Consider the following 19,390-nt stretch of genomic DNA (forward strand, 5'->3'; position numbering starts at 1 on the left):
TAATTTGATGTGGAGTCCATATACAGTTACATATGAGGATCAAAGCTAAAGACTACATTTCTTAACGTCTTGATTCTGTAAGTGTAACAGACACACAGTCGACAGCGGCAGTGAAAGGGTTAACCGGTAACGTGTTTTTATGTCCCCTCGTTTCTCCCCCCTCTTTCTCCAATAAGAAAGCTGGAATAATTTGGATAACTGGACAATCACAGTGGGCTACATGAGCCCCCCATCTGGCCCCAGCGCCATGCCGCCCATTCATTCTCCCCCACTGAACGCAATCAGCGGTCAACCCCGGCAATAGATCACTTACTCATTTATCCCCAAACCAAACCACCCCTCCCACATCCCCCCTCCATCCCGACCCGAGCCCTCTTCTTCTTTGAGAAAATACAAGATTGCCATTTGTCCCTGGCGAGATAAATCAACCGGCTCAAAATTAACTTCCATTCATCATTGGCCCGTGGAAGGAGGAGAGGAAGAAGGGAAGAAGAGATAGAGTGGCCCTTGGAAGAAGTGAAGAAGGAATCGAGTGGCCCGTGGAAGGAGGAGAGGAAGAAGGGAAGAAGAAATAGAGTGGCCCTTGGAAGGAGGAGAGGAAGAAGTGAAGAAGGAATCGAGTGGCCCGTGGATCCAATGAGGCCAGTCGGGGGCCCCACAGTGCTCCCTGGGAGCCATGGTCGACCGAAGGGAGTTGATAAATGTCAGTGCGGGTAATTTGAGGGGTAGTGATTAAGATCTTATCGAGGTAGGAAGTTAATAGAAAATACTTAATAAAAATATAACCCAGGCTATTGTGTTTGTTCTCCCCTTATCCCCCTTCCTGCCTTTGCATCCATACATGTTGCTCCTTAAATTGGGACAATGGCTTACTTTGGAGATCTTTTGAAATCGACCAATATCATCAAAGTGATTAGAGATCTGCCCAGGTGGTCCTGTTGCTTGCCCTCTTCCCCTCCTCCTTCTTTTCTCTCGGCCCCCGGCTTCCCTCTCTTCATCTCTTATCAGGGCTAATTGAAGACAAGCTCTTTCATAAAGTGGACAATGGGGCCAACAGGAGAAGCATTTCCACTCAGACGACTGACTGACTGCCTCAGCGGGTGGGATGAGGAGAAGAGGAAAGGAGGAGAGAAAGACACGCAAGTGAGTGTAGGAGACTGCATGGCCCTAAGCCTCTCTCATCCACTCCACACTGTGGCCTGGGCTTTCATGCCTCCACTTGACATCCCCAGAACTCTAAACTATTGGCAGTTTATTAAACGGAACGTGCTTTTTAATGAACCAGTTTGATTGAATAAGTTGTCGGCGCAATGCAATGAATTTTGTGGAATTATGTGCGTTTGTGTGTGTGTGCGGGGCTAACATTTTTTTCCAAAGAGGCCTACAGTGTCTTGCAAAAGTATTCATCCCCCTTGGCGTTTTCCTATTTTGTTGCGTTACATCCTGCATTTAAATAGATTTTTATTTGTATTTCATGTAATGGACATGTGTCCAAATTGGTGAAGTGAAATGATAAAAAAAATAACATGTTTCAAAACTTTGTTTTTTTTTTAAAACAGGAAAGTGGTGCGAGCATATTTATTCACCCCCTTTTCTATGAAGCCCCTAAATAAGATCTGGTGCAACTAATTACCTTCAGATGTCACATAATTAGTTAAATAAAGTCCACCTGTGTGCAATCTAAGTGTCACATGATCTCAGTATATATACACCTATTCTGAAAGGCCCCAGAGTCTGCAACACCACTAAGCAAGGGGCACCACCAAGCAAGCAGCACCACCAAGCAAGCAGCACCATCAAGACCAAGGAGCTCTCCAAAAAGGTCAGGGACACGGTTGTGGAGAAGTGCAGATCAGGGTTGGGTTCTAAAAAATATCAACATCTTTGAACATCTCACGGAGCACCATTAAATCCATTATTAAAAAATGGAAAGAATATGGCCCCACAACGAACCTGCCAAGAGAGTGCTGCCCACCACTGAACCATGCAAGGAGGGCATTGGTCAGAGAGGCAAGAAAGAGACCAAAGATTACCCTGGAGGAGCTGCAAAGCTCCACAGCGGAGATTGGAGAATCTGTCCATAGGACCACTTTCAACTGTACACTCAATAGAGCTGGGCTTTATGGAAGAGTGGCCAGCAAAAAGCCAAATCTTCCAGAGATTTCAGACTGAGACGGAGGTTCACCTTCCAGCAGGACAATGACCCTACGCATACTGCTAAAGAAACACTTGAGTGGTTTAAGGGGAAACATTTACATGTTTTGGAATGGCCTAGTCAATGCCCAGACCTCAATCCAATTAAGAATCTGTGGTATGACTTAAAGATTGCTGTACACTATTGGAACCCATTCAACTTGAAGGAGCTGGAGAAGTTTTGCCTTGAAAAATGGGCAAAAATCCCAGTGGCTAGATGTGCCAAGCTTATAGAGACATACCCCCCAAGTGACTTGCAGCTGTAATTGCTGCAAAATGTGTCTCTACAAAGTTTTGACTTTTGGGGGATGAATAGTTATGCACGCGGAAGATTTCTGTTTTTTTTTGTCTTATTTCATGTTTGTTTCACAATAAAAAAATATGTTGCATCTTCAAAGTGGTAGGCATGTTGTGTAAATCAAATGATACAACCTCCCAAAAAAATCAATTTTAATTCCAGGTTGTAAGGCAACAAAATAGGAAACATGCCAAGAGGGGGGAATACTTTCACAAGCCACTGTATTCAATTGCAATGGGGTGGCAGGTAGCCGAGTGGTTAGAGTGTTGGACTAGTAAACAAAAGGTTGCAATCTGTCACGCCCTGACCTTGGAGATCCTTTTATGTCTCCATTTTGTTTTGGTCAGGGCGTGAGTTGGGGTGGGCATTTCTATGTGTTGTGTTTCTATGATTTTCTATCTCTATGTTTTGGCCGGGTATGGTTCTCAATCAGGGACAGCTGTCTATCATTGTCTCTGATTGGGAACCGTACTTAGGTGCCTTTTTTCCCACCTGTCTTGGTGGGAAGTTGACTTTCTTTATGGCACTTTGCCTTTGAGCTTCACGGTTTGTTTTTGTATTGTTTATTGTTTTGTCGGCGTCATTTTGATCATTAAAAGATAATGTACGCTCACCACCCTGCACCTTGGTCCTTTCCTTTCAACAGCCGTGACAGAATCTCCCAGCTGACAAGGTAAAAATCTGTCATTCTGCCCCCGAACAAGGCAGTTAACCTACTGTTCCTAGGCCGTCATTGAAAATACGAATTTGTTCTTAACTGACTTGCCTATATAAAAATATAAAAAAATGCCCAATGTGTATTTTGCGCGCTACATATCTCAAAGCTACGTACATCAAATGTCTCGGTACTATAATAGTTGCTATTGAACTCAAAATTGAGAGCTGAGAAACAAATTATACCTACAGAAACCCAATAACCTCCTTTTTTCAACTGTGACAAACACAATAGCTGTGTTTTTCCCGCAAAAGGATTTTGAAATGTTTTACAATTAGAACACTTTCTCTCCCAGAGTAATTTTCAAAAGGAAAGGAGAGAGAGAGTGGCTTCTCGACACAACAGCAGGCTTCAGCAAAACAAAACTTCAGCTTTCATTACAGGAATCATGAGTGTAATGTACTTTACTGTTTGACAAAATCTTGGTTTTCGCCGTCGAAAAATTAGTTTTGAGTGAGTTGACCATGTAGAATGTGCAGCTTGCAATGATGCGACCAATTAAGAATGTAATTCGCACAGCAAAGTCAAAAGGGTCATAAAATGCAACTAAATGGTTGCAGTCTGGAGCCCTTGTGTGTGTGTGTGTGTGTGTGTGAGAGAGATCATACCACCCAACGGCACCTACTATGCTTTGACCGACTGACGCAGAAATACACCCATTAAGTTTTAAGTAACTCCCTTTGCAAAATGTCAGTTTTGAAAATGAATGCACCCAGAAAAGCGTTTAACTACCATATCACTATTAGGGTGGTGAGCTAAAGGTACATCCATCCAAAGGCTTTTTCGAAAAACTACAATGATTCATTATAAGGAGACACTTTTGGAATCTTCCGGACTTATCCTCCTTGGCAGCAAGTGTACCAACATGGAGATAGATTAGTGCCAATATTTGAACGACTTACCTAACAAGTCTTTGCTTGTGACCTTTACTTCACACACAGAGACTCATACAAAGCTCTCCCTGGCCTTCCATTCGGCAAATCTGACCATAATTCTATCCTCCTGATTCTTGCTTATAAGCCAACAGGAAGTACCAGTGACGTGCTCAATACGGAAGTGGGCCGATGAAGCAGATGCTAAGCTACAGGACTGCTTCGCTAGCACAGACTGGAATATGTTCCCGGGATTCATCCGATGGCATTATGTACACCACATCAGTCACCGGCTTCATTAATGAGTGCATCGATGACACCCCCACCCCCCTCCCCACAGTGACAGAACGTACATATCCCAACCACAAGCCATGGAATAAAGGCAACATCCACACTGAGCTAAAGCCTAGAGCTGCCACTTTCAGTGTGTGTGTGTGTGTGTGTGTGTGTGTGTGTGTGTGTGTGTGTGTGCCAGTGCCAGGCCAGGCCAGGCCAGGCCAGGCCAGGCCAGGGGAATGCAAGGTAAAAGTAGAGAGAGAATGAGAGGTAGAGAATGAGAGGTAGAGGAGAGGTAGAGAATGAGAGAGAGAAAGCGAGCAAACAGAGGGAGGCCTAGCTGAACAAACAGGGGAGGACAGCAGAGGATGACTAATGATGGGTTTGGTGCAGCAGGCAAACACACTGACTCTCTGGCTTCAAGGAAGGAGAGAGGAGTTTGTCTGCCCTGTCCCCCAGAAAAAAAAGGAAAAGAGGAGGATAGCTAGAAGAATCATTTTTACAGTTTACACAAAACGAGAATGGGGGATGACGGGATGGAGGCTCTATCTCTTAGGGGCAAGTAGTAGTAGTAGTTCATAGGCATCATTGTCAAAAACCTTTCCTTGAGTGAGATTAATATAAACCAGTACACATTCTGCTTGAATTTGGGTGGCAACCTTTATAATGCTCAATTGGGGCTGTATAGATGACATACAGATTATAATAGATTGCTCTGAGGGTCTAATGAGCTTGGTAAGAATGTCTACTATTGTATTGTTTATAGGAATTATAGGAAGTCAACACAAATACGAAGCTAATATACCCTATTCCCTAGATGTCTCCAGCAGAACACTTGCTTGTGTTCTAGTCCAGTGAGTGCATCCTGTTTGTGTGTGTGTGTGCGTGCGTGTGTGTGTGTAGGCGCGTGCACCCAGGGTGCACCGAGCGATGGAGTCCTTGACAGAAGTTAATTAATCAGCGAACCCTCTGGCTCATTTGTCACTATTTGTTGGGCTAATTGGAAAAGAAGCAGGTGTTAATACAATATAGAGGGAGGGAGGGATGGGAGGGAGGGAGGGGAGAGAAAGAAAGAGAGGGCGGGAGGGGAGAGAAAGAAAGAGAGGGAGGGATGGGAGAGAAAGAAAGAGAGGGAGGGATGGGAGAGAAAGAAAGAGAGGGAGGGATGGGAGAGAAAGAAAGAGAGGGAGGGATGGGAGAGAAAGAAAGAGAGGGAGGGATGGGAGAGAAAGAGATGGAGGGAGGGAGGAGAGAGAAAGAGAGGGAGGGAGGGAGGAGGCCAGCAGTCTTCACACTGTAATGGAGCTCAATGTGACCATGTTTAATTAGACTTCAAGGCTTTCTCTTTCTTTTTACCTCCTCTGTTCATTGGGGAAGTCAATAGGGAGGGGAGACGTGGTGAAGGGTGTTCAGGGGGTTGGGTGAGGGGGCGAGTCGTCACCTGCTCATACACTCACACACTCTCACAAATGTTGTGTGTGTTATGCAAGAAGCTGGTAAGCCATTGGTGTGGATCAGGTGATCCTACGCAGCACACGTGTGTGTACCCAGGTGCGTGTGTGTGTGTACCCATGTGCCTGTTTGTGTGAGTGTGTGTGTGTGTGTGTGTACCCATGTGCCTGTGTGTGTGTGAGTGTGTGTGTACCCATGCGCCTGTGTGTGTGTGTGCGCCTGTGTGTGTGTGTGTGTGTGTGTGTGTGTGTGTGTGTGTGTGTGTGTGTGTGTGTGTGTAGCCATGTGTGTGTGTGTGTGTGTGTGTGTGTGTACCAGCCATGTGTGTGTGTGTACCATGTGCCTGTGTGTGTGTGTGTGTGTGTACCCATGTGTGTGTGGGGCACACCTAAATGCAGCTCCTCAATGGTACGTACATCGAATATTTACCTCCCATGCACAACCTACTGTCCATTCTGTTTGTCGAGTTATGCGCCTGCAACATGACTTCCCGTTTCTGCCAGCTAGTGAAAACACTGTTTAAAGCCCAACGTCCTGCTATAGTCACCAAGCCTCGGTGACTCACCGACGTACTTAGCTGTCTAAGTGATGTCAACAAGTTTTAATGGAGGGCAGATTTCCCCAATTACACCGAGGGAGGGGAGCACTCTATACAGTGGTGAGTGTGTGTGTTTTGACGTGGAGTTTGCTCAGCATTGAGCTGTCTCCTGTGTGGTTTCTCCTGACAATTATACCCCAGATCTTCAGTGCGAGCATACACATGCACACACACATGCGTATGCATACACACTTGTGCCCATGGCATTCTCACACACACACACACACACGCACGCACGCACACAAACACACTCCACCCACCACGTACCACACACACACACACACACACACACACACACAGCCACCACACTTAAGATGGACACAACAGACAGACATACAGAGAAGTAGACTGTAATCTGAAGAGGGAAAGGAATAGTCTGCAAAAGTTCCTCATTTAAGTTTGTTTAGACATTGTCCCTCCAGTGTTTGTGTGTTTGTGTATGTGCGTGTGTTGCGGGCATACATCTGTGTGAACACGGCTGCCATCCTGAGCCTCTGACACCCCTCACTCCACACGCACACAGAGAGAGAAGTAGTCAGTCAGAGGTGGGATGGCTCCAGGCGGGTAAGCAGGTCGCCAGCGATTAGAGGGGCTATGCACATAATGGTTGCCATGTGGGGCCGTCCACCATTAGACAGCCCCCCCTTCATTCCACCAAAAATACCAATACACTTCCAAAAACATTAGCTCCTAATGTATAATGCGCATTTACAATGGCAGGAGAATAGGAATGTGTACTAGCGTTTGCGCACAGGAACAGAGTAGGACTGAGGCTCTTGTTTGATACGGTGGAGATATATGCTCCTGAAACAAGACATGTTTTGCCCTTGTGGAACACCAAGGGTCTTGTTTTTTATTGGGGTAAAAGTGTCTGTGTTGCAACCTTAAAGGATGCTTGTTTCTCCAATGCAAGTACCCTAAAACCTAGAGGACAAGGAAGCCGCCTGCATTGAAAGCCATGTGCTGCTCCCCGCACCCAGGGAAGTTACATCACAGTAACACGGTGCAAAAGCTGTTGTAGCTGAACAAGTAATGAACGTCGCTGCAGTGACAAGTGGCGACATTGTCTCTGTAGCTCGGCAGGTGACTCAGATCAGGGTTCATGAAAAGCAGCACAGACCTGAGTGTAGCTCCAGCTCCTTGCAATGTCAAAACCTGAAAGAGTATGTGGCCTTCCCCCCCTTTATTTGGCAAATGATGGTGGAAAATAAGTATTTGGTCACCTACAAGCAAGCAAGATTTCTGGCTCTCACAGACCTGTAACTTCTTCTTTAAGACGCTCCTCTGTACTCCACTTGTTACCTGTATTAATGGCACCTGTTTGAACTTGTTATCAGTATAAAAAACACCTGTCCACAACCTCAAAGTCACACTCCAAATCAAATCAAATCAAATGTATTTATATAGCCCTTCGTACATCAGCTGATATCTCAAAGTGCTGTACAGAAACCCAGCATAAAACCCCAAACAGCAAGCAATGCAGGTGTAGAAGCACGGTGGCTAGGAAAAACTCCCTAGAAAGGCCAAAACCTAGGAAGAAACCTAGAGAGGAACCAGGCTATGTGGGGTGGCCAGTCCTCTTCTGGCTGTGCCGGGTGGAGATTATAACAGAACATGGCCAAGATGTTCAAATGTTCATAAATGACTAGCATGGTCAAATAATAGTAAGGCAGAACAGTTGAAACTGGAGCAGCAGCATGGCCAGATGGACTGGGGACAGCAAGGAGTCATCAAGGGCGGTTCGTTGCTCCAGAGCCTTTCCGTTCACCTTCCCACTCCTGGGCCAGACTACACTCAATCATATGACCCACTGAAGAGATGAGTCTTCAGTAAAGACTTAAAGGTTGAGACCGAGTTTGCGTCTCTGACATGGGTAGGCAGACCGTTCCATAAAAATGGAGCTCTATAAGAGAATGCCCTGCCTCAAGCTGTTTGCTTAGAAATTCTAGGGACAATTAGGAGGCCTGCGTCTTGTGACTCCAAACTCCACTATGACCAAGACCAATGAGCTGTCAAAGGACACCAGAAACAAAATTGTAGACCTGCACCAGGCTCGGAAGACTGAATCTGCAATAGGTAAGCAAGTCTACATGCCCAGTGTTATCAGGGACTCTGGTGTCTTTGATATGATGTGTGGACGTCCACATGCCCAGTGTTATCAGGGACTCTGGTGTCTTTGATATGATGTGTGGACGTCCACATGCCCAGTGTTATCAGGGACTCTGGTGTCTTTGATATGATGTGTGGACGTCAACATGCCCAGTGTAATCAGGGACTCTGGTGTCTTTGATATGATGTGGGATGTCTACATGCCCTGTGTTATCAGGGACTGTGATGTCTTTATATGATATCTGGACGTCTACATGCCCAGTGTTATCAGGGACTCTGGTGTCTTTGATATGATGTGTGGACGTCTATATGCCCAGTGTTATCAGGGACTCTGGTGTCTTTGATATGATGTGTGGATGTCTACATGCCCAGTGTTATCAGGGACTCTGGTGTCTTTGATATGATGTGTGGATGTCAAAATGCCCAGTGTTATCAGGGACTCTGGTGTCTTTGATATGATGTGTGGATGTCAAAATGCCCAGTGTTATCAGGGACTCTGGTGTCTTTGATATGATGTGTGGACGTCTACATGCCCAGTGTTATCAGGGACTCTGGTGTCTTTGATATGATGTGTGGACGTCTGGTGTCATGCCCAGTGATATCAGGGACTGGTGTCTTTGATATGATGTGAGGACGTCAACATGCCCAGTGTTATCAGGGACTCTGGTGTCTTTGATATGATGTCCGGACGTCTTGTAACGGTTTTGACTTGAGGTTATTATTTATAGGGGTGCCAGGTAGGTTGTGCCTACCAGAGAACATTGGTTTCTCCTTTTAGTTTGGGTGGGAATGAGTCCCATCTGGTCCGTCAAGTCTACACCAATACAAAGGACTTATGTAAAAGTCAGGATGGAAATAAACTTTTCATAAACCCTTAAAACATTGGAAAGAACTTCAAAAACAACTATATTCTGTTGCGTGGGTTGTATTAGCAACAACAATGACTACACACACACATATAATAATATCACAATGAGTTCTGGTTCCTCCAGAAATGTCCTGTACCTCGGGCCTAAAAAGAGTCCAGCCCGGTAAAGGAGTTCAGTGAACTCAAGTGACTTTTGTCACGCGATGTTTGTCCGTTCATTCAGTGTAGCGTAAACCCAGTACTAAACATACAATCAATATAACAATAATTTTACCACAGAACTTTAAAGCGTATCAACTCTTACTAAGTCCTCAACTACAACTAACTACATAAATCATCACAGTATACCTCACATCAAAACAAATGAAATACCGTATACAAAAAGGTGGTAGTCAGTCGGTCAGTCAGACAATCCAATCCGCCAATGGTGTAGTCCAGGGATGCAAAGAATGGATCCGATCCTGGGTAAACTCTCTTAGGCTACAAAACACACGTTTAACGGCAACAAAACAAACGGAATAGAGAAGCTTCGGAACTGAGGGTTGAACACATCCTCATGCACCTCTCCATCACAACCCCACTTTCGCGCAGCTGATGCTGGCTATTTAATTGGGAATTAAAGGGAAAGCGCCCTATTGGAAGGAGCTGCACTGAGACGGTTCAGAAAAATTCAGGGCCGTCACACACCCTCCCCTGGAAAAAGCCGACCATTGCTCTGGAAGGCACATCTTGGTCGGGGAAACCGAAAAAGGTCTCCTCATCACTTTCCTCTACAAAAATATTCATTACTTTTTGGAGCTCACGCTCCTCAGCTGAGAAGTCACAGGCCTTAAGGTGCGAGACTTCTGGGTCTGGGAATCCGAGAAAAGTCTCCTCACTTTCCTCTTCAAAGATATCCAGGACCTTGCGGCGCTCAATCGCCTCCAATTCTCAGCCGATGGGTAACAGGCCTTAAGGCGTGAGACATGAACAACGCGCATATCTTCACCTGTGTCCTCTTTCACCACTCGGTAGTTCAAAGGGCCCATCTGCTCCACAATCCTATATGGTCCTTGCCATTTAGGAGCGAGCTTGGCCGAGAAGAATTGTTCAGCTTTCGAGTCAGGATGAGAGCGAAGCCACACCCGATCACGAAGCTGGAACTGCATGTCTCGTCTGTTCTTATCATAATTTCTCTTCTGCTTGAGTCGAGCCTGGATCATGTTCTTTGAGACAAGAGCTCTCAAGTCATGGAGATGGCCTACCTGGTCATAGCAAGCAGCGTCTGGTGTAAGCTGCTGTGGCTGTAGCACCATATCCAAGGGTCCTCTGAGAGGACGACTTAGGTTCAGCTCTGCAGGTGTGACTCCAGTGGACTCTTGCACAGCAGAATTCAGGGCAAATCGAAACTCGTGAAGGTGCTTGTCCCAGTGTTTGTGCTGGGTCCCTACATAGGAAGCAATCATTGTCTTCAAGGTTCGATTTACTCTCTCAGTGAGATTGGTCTGTGGGTGATAGGCCGTGGTCAACTTCTGCCTCAGGTTCCATCTTTGGCAGGTCTCCTCAAAGAGATCAGAGACAAATTGGGAACCTCGATCAGACAGGATGTAATCAGGCACTCCCCAGCGAGTCAGGATCTCTTTCGTAAGGATGTTAGAGACGGTCCTTGCTGTGGCCTGACGCAGGGAAAAGAGTTCCACCCACTTTGAATAGTAATCAACAAAAACAAGCATGTACACATTCTGATTGGAGCTTCTAGGAAATGGACCCATCAAATCCACTCCTAACATTTCCCAAGGTCGGGTAACCACCGTTTGCTGCAACTTGCCAGCAGGCTTTCTACCTTCTGGTTTGTACATTTGACAAACCTGACAGTTTCGGATGTGTGACTTCACATCCATGCTCAGATGTGGCCAGTACAGTAACGCTTGCAACCGCTTGTAGGTTTTGAACCTGCCCAGATGACCAGCTAATATAATATAATAATAATAATAATAATAATAATAATAATGATAATAATAATAATAATAATAACACAATGGGTCTTCATGGAAATGTTGAAGCAGTTGTAGGCGTAGAGTGTCCGGTATGTACATTTGGTAGAGTGTTCTGTGAGGTAGTTGTACGACTCGGTAGACTTTATCTTCAATGATGGTCAGCTTTGTGGTAGGATTGACCATCTTTTCTCCATCTTCCAGGATAGTCTGGTACAAAGCCTGTACTTCTGAATCATCCTGTTGAGCTTTCCATATGGCCTCATCAGAGATGGGAAAGTCCGTTTTGGGCGAGTCTCGACTGCTTGACAGGACAGTAGCACATGTAAGATCAGGGCCACCGTTATCACAAGTAGGAGCTCTGGACAAGGCATCTGAAACAGTGTTGTATTTTCCTTTCCTGTATTCCACTGCAAATGTGAACTCTTGCAACCGTAGAGCCCATCTTATGAGTCTGGTGCTTGGTTTGTTGGTCTTGAACACCCACACAAGGGAGGAATGGTCAGTGACCACAGTGAAGTGTCTTCCCTCCAAGTAGTACCTCCACTTTTCCAAAGCCCAGACCACTGCAAGGCACTCTTGCTCTGTTGTGGAGTAGTTCCGTTCTGCTCCATTCAATGTCCGACTGGCGAACACTAGCACTTCTTCAGTGCCAAGTCCAGTCTGTTGGACTAGGACAGCACCAAGTCCAACATCACTTGCATCAGTGTAAACAACAAAAGGGCAATCAAAGTTGGGATGACCTAAAATGGGAGGTGTGACGAGATGTCGTTTCAGGGTTTCAAAGGAAGTCTGGCACTCTGCCGTCCATTGGAATTTCGCTCCTTTCGCTTCATCGCGTTGAGGGGTTCTGCCACCTGGGAGAAGTTCGACACAAACCGATGGTACCATCCAGCCATACCAAGGAACCGTTGAAGGGCCTTGAGTGTGGTTGGCACAGGGAAGTCTTGTACAGCCTTTGTCTTTTCAGGATCCACATGAATGCCGTCGAAAGACACAATATGGCCAAGGAACTTCAGGGAGGTTTGGCAGAAGTTGCTCTTCTTCATATTTAAGGTCAGACCAGCTTCTCTTAGCTTGTCCAACACTGCTTGAAGATCTTGAAAGTGTCTTTCTCTGTTCTGAGAGTAGATAATTATATCGTCCAGGTAGACGAAACAGATCTTCCCTTTGAGCTCACCTAACGCAATCTCCATGAGTCTTTGGAAAGTGGCAGGGGCATTCTTTAATCCAAAGGGCATCACCTTAAAGGAAAACAAGCCCTCGGCACAGACAAAAGCAGTCTTGTCCTTGCTTTCCTGGTCCATCTCAACCTGCCAATAACCACTATTGAGGTCAAGGGTAGTGAACACAACAGCGCCAGACAATGACTCCAGGATCTCATGGATGGTGGGAAGAGGATAGGCATCAGTCTGGGAAACATTGTTGGTCTTCCTATAGTCCACACAAAATCTAAGACCACCAGTCTTTTTTGGGATGAGGACAACAGGAGCAGCCCAGGGAGAGGAGGAACGTTCTATTATATCTTGTGTTAACATATCATTAATGAGTCCCTTTTGGATGATTAGCTTCGCTGGGGACAAACGATATGGCTTTTGCTTGATCGGCATTTCCTGTGTAAGGAATATTTTGTGCTTCAGGAGCCTGGTGCGTCCCAGCTTTGAAGTACATACATCAGCATTATTCTGCAGCTGTTCCAACAGCCTTAACTCCTCTGGCTGTTCCAGCTGAGCTCTTCTCACAGCCTGTAAAAGGAGATCGTCAGAAGGATTATCGAGGGTTAGTGGTACCGAGCAATGGCAGAGAAGACTGCCACATTTGAACCCCAATCATGTAACTTCATAGCTTCTGATTGGAAGAAATGCTTCTCGCTCGGATTGTATGGAAACCAATAGCAATTGTGTGCGATATCAATCTGGACACCACTGAAGTACATGAAATCAATTCCCAACACGACAGGAAAAGCAAGGTTCCTGGTTTGTAGGATAACAGAAGGAATCATATAGGAGCGGTTACACAGGCGGAACTCTACCTCACTCCATCCAAGTGGTCGTCTAGCCTCACCATCAGCCAGATAGAGTGGACCTTCTGTCCACGGCTTCAAGTTGTATTGTGGACCGTTAACCTCCTTCCACAGTTTCTCATTGAGCAGTGTGTAGGATGACCCGGTATCCAAGATGGCTCTTCCTGTCCATGGGCCTATGGACAGGGGTAACACCAGTTGGTGCGGTATTAACTGAAAGGAAGGGGATGTCGATGGGGGCGTAGGCAGTGACTCTTGGGGTTTCAGCTCTGGTTAAAGCACCCAGAGAAGGATGGTCATTGCTGCGAAGAGAGTTAGGTGTGTTGGCCTGTTGTGATTTGTGGTTTCTGGAAGGGTTTACTTGATACGGTCTTGGACATGTAGCTGAAGAATGTCCCTTTTGGCTACATCTCCAACAAAACATGAGAGGGATCTTGGCTGGAGACTCTGGCTGTTGTTGATAGTCTGTCTTGAGTGTCTTGGGTGTCTGTTTCTTTCTCTGGTCATATTGCTGTTGGCATTCTCTGTCCTTCTCAAACTGCTGTCCCAAGCGAATCAGTCCATCGACAGTGGTGACTCGTTCTCGGAGTTGACTGGCTAGTAGTGGGTTGATGTTCTTCAAGATCAATTTAATGACCTCTTCCTCCTCAATGCCAGGTTTCCACCTTCTGCACAGGGAGTGGTAACCATATGCAAAGTCACGGATACTCTCTTTCTCTCTTTGTACTCGATTTCTGACTCTGTCTGCCAATTCATCTGTGTAGTCCTCAGACAGAAATGCAGAGGAAAACTTGGCCTCAAAGTCAGCCCGGGAGGTAGTGGTGAGACGTGCCACATCCCACCAGTCTCGAGCTGTTCCATGCAACACATTCCTCAATGTGGCAAGGAGTTCTTCGTCAGCCAGGGGATTGAGGGCAAGAAAGTCACGACATCTTTCTAGATACATTATCGGATCAGGACTGTCATCTTTTTTTTCCCAAAGGTGGGAAATTGCAATTTAATGGGCATCGCCCCCACATGACGTCTACTCAAATCCCCATGAACAAACGAGCTAGGAGGGATTGAGGAAGTAGAGGGGGAGGGAGTTATCGGACCATGACAATGAACACCAGGATGCATGGTGGATTGCATCCTGCAAGGGGTGGCTGTAGCATGGCCTGGTCTTGGCTGTTCAGAGGTGCCAGCTTGGCCCTCAGTGGTCTGAACTGAAGTGGACACCAGGGAAACTCTGTGTAAGGAGTTGTGCCTAATGGAGGCCATGTCCACAGACACGTCATCCAACATTTTAACACAATTAGAGAGCTCTGTCTGCAAGTGGTCTACAGTGTTAACCATGGGAGAAAAAACAGAATTAACGTCCTTGAGGACCTCAGTGTGGTGATGTTGCAGGCGCCATTGGAGAGTGGCAGTGAGTTGGTTTCGTTGGTAGTCAAACTGCCTGTCCATGGCACCAGTCATTTCCCGTCTTCCACTCTCACTGAGCTCTGTCAGCGTGTGGGTTAGAGTGCTCAGTGAGTTTCTGAATTCCATGGCACTCTGTTGTTGCTCTTCCCTCAGACATTTGAATTTATGGTGGATAAGAGTTTGGAGATGTTGTTGAGTCCGACGAATATCAAGGATGTCACCTTGAAGTTGTAAGACTACAACCTCTGGAGATAAACCAGACAATGGAGGAAGGTTGGGTGTCAGAGGGAGGACTAGCTCAGTACTTCCACACAGATCCATGTCAATAAGTGAGTAACTGGTTAGACCGCCTGTGGCCTGTGGCTCAGGCCGAGCATTCAGATTCCCAGGGCTCTGGCCCAAATCAACTCCATTATCTCCATTCACATTATGATTTGTATTGTCAGCTTGATGGTCAGAATGGCCCTGTGTATTCCCATTGACAGGTATGACATGGATGAGCACATTATCTTGGGGTGAATCCATTGTTTTAATTCCACACAAAATATTTGCTTTGGTTAGTTCTCAATGTTGAGCTGTCCCATCTGGGGTGCCATTTTTTATGTAACGGTTTTGACTTGAGGTTATTATTTATAGGGGTGCCAGGTAGGTTGTGCCTACCAGAGAAAACATTGGTTTCTCCTTTTAGTTTGGGTGGGAATGAGTCCCATCTGGTCCATCAAGTCTACACCAATACAAAGGACTTATGTAAAAGTCAGGATGGAAATAAACTTTTCATAAACCCTTAAAACATTGGAAAGAACTTCAAAAACAACTATATTCTGTTGCGTGGGTTGTATTAGCAACAACAATGATTACACACACACATCTAATAATATCACAATGAGTTCTGGTTCCTCCAGAAATGTCCTGTACCTCGGGCCTAAAAAGAGTCCAGCCCGGTAAAGGAGTTCATTGAACTCAAGTGACTTTTGTCACGCGATGTTTGTCGTTCATTCAGTGTAGCTCATTCAGTGTAGCGTAAACCCAGTACTAAACATACAATCAATATAACAATAATTTTACCACAGAACTTTAAAGCGTATCAACTCTTACTAAGTCCTCAACTACAACTAACTACATAAATCATCACAGTATACCTCACATCAAAACAAATGAAATACCGTATACAAAAAGGTGGTAGTCAGTCAGACAATCCAATCCGCCAATAGATCTCCAGCGGAGAAAGGCCAAGAACGGAGAGGTGTAGTCCAGGGACGCAAAGAGTGGATCCGATCCTGGGTAAACTCTCTTAGGCTACAAAACACACGTTTAACGGCAACAAAACAAACGGAATAGAGAAGCTTCGGAACTGAGGGTTGAACACATCCTCATGCACGTCTCCATCACAACCCCTTTCGCGCAGCTGATGCTGGCTATTTAATTGGGAATTAAAGGGAAAGCGCCCTATTGGAAGGAGCTGCACTGAGACAGTTCAGAAAAATTCAGGGCCGTCACAGTCTACATGCCCAGTGTTATCAGGGACTCTGGTGTCTTTGATATGATGTGTGGACGTCTACATGCCCAGTGTTATCAGGGACTCTGGTGTCTTTGATATGATGTGTGGACGTCTACATGCCCTGTGTTATCAGGGACTGTGATGTCTTTATATGATATCTGGACGTCTACATGCCCAGTGTTATCAGGGACTCTGGTGTCTTTGATATGATGTGTGGACGTCTACATGCCCAGTGTTATCAGGGACTCTGGTGTCTTTGATATGATGTGTGGACGTCTACATGCCCAGTGTTATCAGGGACTCTGGTGTCTTTGATATGATGTGTGGACGTCTACATGCCCAGTGTTATCAGGGACTCTGGTGTCTTTGCATTTGCTTTCAGATAATCACTTTGAAAAACAACAACTTTTCCTGTGCCATTGACATGCAAATATTTATGCAGTTGCTTAAATGTTTCTTGAGCGCAACAGGAATTGTTGCTCAGGCCGTTTGGCTTGATTAGCAATTTGGAGAAGGAGATAATGGATCTGCCGATATCTTAGCACTTAAACGCACTTAGCTGATACGGGGGTGAATAGACTAATTGTTCTGTCACTGACCATGGCTCTGTTTGGTTATGCTCTTGTCTATCACAGGCTCCTCCGAACGAGAAAGAAAGCACAGCAGACGGACTGGCTGTTGACTGAGACACAAAATGGAGGAGATGCATTATTACACCTGAAACCCCACCTCTTTAAGGAATACCTAGGATAGGATAAAGTAATCCTTCTCACCCCCCCTAAAAGATTTAGATGCACTATTGTAAAGTGGCTGTTCCACTCGATGTCATAAGGTGAATGCACCAATTTGTAAGTCGCTCTGGATAAGAGCGTCTGCTAAATGACTTAAATGTAAATGTAAATTTTTGAATTGCCACGGCAGACCACGGCACAGTCCAGTACAACGGGCCCGGTACAAAATGAGTTGTTAACTATCCCGAATTCAATGTGAAATCAACAACAAATATCACCATGTCATTGGATTTAAGTTAAGAGTTAAGTGAAAAAGAACTAAATGCCCTTACGTTGATGACTTTTTGCAAATCCAATCAGTTTTCCAAGTTGACTCAACGTCATCAGATTTTTTTTGGGGGGTTGAAATGACAACGTTGATTCAACCAGTTTTTGCACCAACTAGCTTTCACAGTCAAGTTCAAATTAGATGTTGATCCATTTTTCTCAAAAGTCAAATTTCAAAGTTAGGCATTAACTCCACATTTTGAAGGTTAAGTTTAAGAATGAACTCTGAATGGTTAAGGTTAGGCATTAACTCTGAATGGTTAAGGTTAGGCATTAACTCTGAATGGTTAAGGTTAGGCATTAACTCCACATTTTGAAGGTTAAGTTTAAGAATTAACTATCTTTTCTTTCTCATTCCCTCTCTCCTCTCTTTTCTTTCTCATAACCACTCTCCTCTCTTTTCTTTCTCATTCCCACTCTCCTCCTCTCTTTTCTTTCTCATTCCCACTCTCCTCCTCTCTTTTCTTTCTCATTCCCTCTCCTCTCTTTTCTTTCTCATTCCCTCCTCTCTTTTCTTTCTCATTCCCTCTCTCCTCCTCTCTTTTCTTTCTCATTCCCACTCTCCTCCCCTCTTTTCTTTCTCATTCCCACTCTCCTCCTCTCTTTTCTTTCTCATTCCCACTCTCCTCCTCTCTTTTCTTTCTCATTCCCACTCTCCCCCTCTCTTTGCTTTCTCATTCCCACTCTCCCCCTCTCTTTGCTTTCTCATTCCCACTCTCCCCTCTCTTTGCTTTCTCATTCCCACTCTCCCCCTCTCTTTGCTTTCTCATTCCCACTCTCCCACTCTCTTTGCTTTCTCATTCCCACTCTCCCCTCTCTTTTGCTTTCTCATTCCCACTCTCCCCCTCTCTTTGCTTTCTCATTCCCACTCTCCCCTCTCTTTGCTTTCTCATTCCCACTCTCCCCCTCTCTTTGCTTTCTCATTCCCACTCTCCCCCTCTCTTTGCTTTCTCATTCCCACTCTCCCCCCTCTTTGCTTTCTCATTCCCACTCTCCCCTCTCTTTGCTTTCTCATTCCCACTCTCCCCTCTCTTTGCTTTCTCATTCCCACTCTCCCCCTCTCTTTGCTTTCTCATTCCCACTCTCCCCCTCTCTTTGCTTTCTCATTCCCACTCTCCCCTCTTTTGCTTTCTCATTCCCACTCTCCCCTCTCTTTGCTTTCTCATTCCCACTCTCCCCCTCTCTTTGCTTTCTCATTCCCACTCTCCCCCTCTCTTTGCTTTCTCATTCCCACTCTCCCCTCTCTTTGCTTTCTCATTCCCACTCTCCCCCTCTCTTTGCTTTCTCATTCCCACTCTCCCCCTCTCTTTGCTTTCTCATTCCCACTCTCTTTGCTTTCTCATTCCCACTCTCTTTGCTTTCTCATTCCCACTCTCTTTGCTTTCTCATTCCCACTCTCTTTGCTTTCTCATTCCCCCTCTCTTTGCTTTCTCATTCCCCCTCTCTTTGCTTTCTCATTCCCACTCTCTTTGCTTTCTCATTCCCACTCTCCCCCTCTCTTTGCTTTCTCATTCCCACTCTCTTTGCTATCTCATTCCCACTCTCCCCTCTCTTTGCTTTCTCATTCCCTCTCTTTGCTTTCTCATTCCCACTCTCCCCTCTCTTTGCTTTCTCATTCCCACTCTCTTTGCTTTCTCATTCCCCCTCTCTTTGCTTTCTCATTCCCACTCTCTTTGCTTTCTCATTCCCACTCTCTTTGCTATCTCATTCCCACTCTCCCCCTCTCTTTGCTTTCTCATTCCCACTCTCCCCCTCTCTTTGCTTTCTCATTCCCACTCTCCCCCTCTCTTTGCTTTCTCATTCCCACTCTCCCCCTCTCTTTGCTTTCTCATTCCCACTCTCCCCCTCTCTTTGCTTTCTCATTCCCACTCTCCCCCTCTCTTTGCTTTCTCATTCCCACTCTCCCCCTCTCTTTGCTTTCTTTCTCTCTCGCTCTCCTCTCTTTGCTTTCTTTCTTTCTTTCTCTCTCGCTCTTTGCTTTCTTTCTTTCTTTCTCTCTCGCTCTTTGCTTTCTTTCTTTCTTTCTCTCTCTCGCTCTTTGCTTTCTTTCTTT

The 19,390-nt window shown here is 45.6% G+C and overlaps 1 protein-coding gene across 6 annotated transcripts in view; it reads left to right on the plus strand.

Annotated features, from left to right (window-relative positions):
- The window catches only part of LOC118377888 (histone-lysine N-methyltransferase PRDM16-like), a 405,134-nt gene that overhangs the window by 54,813 nt on the left and 330,931 nt on the right, over positions 1–19,390 (plus strand). The gene's annotated exons all lie outside the window — the stretch shown is intronic.

This window comes from Oncorhynchus keta, chromosome 27 (genome assembly GCF_023373465.1).
Source record: "Oncorhynchus keta strain PuntledgeMale-10-30-2019 chromosome 27, Oket_V2, whole genome shotgun sequence".
Lineage (NCBI taxonomy): Eukaryota > Metazoa > Chordata > Actinopteri > Salmoniformes > Salmonidae > Oncorhynchus > Oncorhynchus keta.